The sequence below is a fragment of the Physella acuta genome, unplaced genomic scaffold (assembly GCF_028476545.2).
Source record: "Physella acuta isolate Inbredline_101_S28 unplaced genomic scaffold, ASM2847654v3 ptg000033l, whole genome shotgun sequence".
Lineage (NCBI taxonomy): Eukaryota > Metazoa > Mollusca > Gastropoda > Physidae > Physella > Physella acuta.
The window spans coordinates 534,409-536,659 of record NW_026731553.1 but is presented as its reverse complement, the minus strand read 5'-3'; positions in this window follow the sequence as shown (position 1 = coordinate 536,659).

Sequence of the window (2,251 nt, the reverse complement as noted above, 5' to 3'; positions counted from 1 at the left end):
TCTTGAAATCTACACGATGACATACAATGTTGTCTCGACGCCTAGATTAAAAAGAACACATACATTTAACAAACAATTTTGCTGATTACAAATCACACACGTCGTCAAAGTCCCGCTCTGGTCAAAACTCCACGTAAACAATTTTAAAATTGACTAGAGCTAGATAGGTTATTGGGTAAAAAAATAAAAAACTAGGCTAAACTGGTATTCTGGTCTATAATCAGTGATTAAATATGGTTGTCATGTTTTGCTAGGATCTGGCCTATAATCCCTAATTAAAATATGGATGTATTAGTATACGTATATAATTCCTAATTAAATATAGATGTCGTATTTAGCTTAAAACTAACTTACCACATGGCTCATATAAGGGCCGACATGGCTGATACAAGGGCCGACATGGCTGATACAAGGGCGGGGATGGCTGATACAAGGGCCGACATGGCTGATACAAGGACAACATGGCTCATACAAGGGCCAATATGGCTCATACAAGGGCCAACATGGCTCATACAAGGGCCAACATGGCTCATACAAGGGCCAGACATGGCTCATACAAGGGCCAGACATGGCTCATACAAGGGCCAACATGGCTCATACAAGGACAACATGGCTCATACAAGGGCCAGAGGATGGTCACAGAAGGGCCAGACATCCAACTTAGATAACACTATTATGTTTATTTACTCCAATCGCCGCCCGACGCGAAACTCTCTTAATTTAGTTCCCGCGTTTTTTGGCAAACCCAGTTTCGTTTTCTTTTCCCCCATGACGTGAAGAGTTCTGGGTCAGGGGGAGGTAATTGCTACAGTCTGTTTTGCCGCTAGGGGTCCACCTAGAGGAGTTCCCCTTGGTTAGAGTTGGTCCACCATACCCGGCATTTGATTGGTACAAACAGTCCTCGCATTCTATTGGTCAGCTTCTTCAAATATCCACACCGGTATTTGGCCTGGTGATGGACAACAGTCCAGTTTGTCCACTGTCTGTCGCGAATGAAGACATTTGTCAGAATTTCACGTCCTTTTTTGTTTGGCCTCGCAACAAGGGCTGTTTGCGGTTTTTGGTAAAGGTGCATGAATCTAATATCCAATTTCCTAGAACTGTTATCCAAATGATCCATTATCCTAAAGATGCATTTTCATCAATATCTCATTATCCTAAGATGCATTATCCGAACGATCCATTATCCGAAAGATCCATTATCCAAAAGATCCATTCTCCGAAAGATCCATTCTCCGAAAGATCCATTATCGAAAGATCCATTATCCGAAAGATCCATTATCCGAAAGATCCATTATCCGAAAGATCCATTATCCGAAAGATCCATTATCCGAAAGATCCATTATCCGAAAGATCCATTATCGAAAGATCCATTATCCGAAAGATCCAATATCCGAAAGATGTTTTATCCTAATATTGATGGCCCTAAACCTCTAATCCATTTTTCAAAGTTGATCTTCGTGTTTGTCTAACATGGACGTACAGGTGAGAGAAGTCTTCCGGTCCGTTTGAAAATGGACGGTACAGGGAAAAGTCTTCCTGTCTGGCTAAACATTGACATACAGGTAAAAGAAGTCTTCAAGTCTGTCTGAACATGGACTATTCAGGTAAAAGGTGTTCCTGTCTGTCTAAACATGTACATACAGGTGAAAGGTGTTCCTGAACATGGACGGTACAGGTGAGAGAAATCTTCCGGTCTGTTTGAAAATGGACGTACAGTTGAAAGGTGTTCCTGAACACTGACGGTACAGGTAGAAGAAATCTTGAGGGCATTTCTGACTGGGGTTAATGAGTTTAATTAGGACGACGCTGACATAACCTGGCACAAAGACATCACAAGTCTCATCTATTCCGTTAGAAGAAACGGTTAGGTTTTATCTTTAACTACGAGCAGATCTGAAACCTGGTTGAGATTTATGACCATATTGACACGCTGGCGAGGCCGACGTCGGTGAATTCAATTTGTTGCGTTTTAATGGCGCGTTTGGAGGCCGGGTCTTTGATATTCAAAGTGCGGGGAAAATTGGATTAAACACGAGATGAGGGCTTGTACTTTTATTGGGATAACTACGGTACTCGCTAGTTTGTCCAGATTTATGGAGCTTGTTTTAAATCCTGTAGGTGTTTTTTGTGGTGCAACATGCTGGTTCCAGAGTTTCTTCCAGGCATCTCTTCGGGGGGGGGGGGGGGGGGGGGGCGGTGCCCCCCTAAAGAAAGTCTACCGCCCCCCCCCCCGAGCGAAATGGAATTT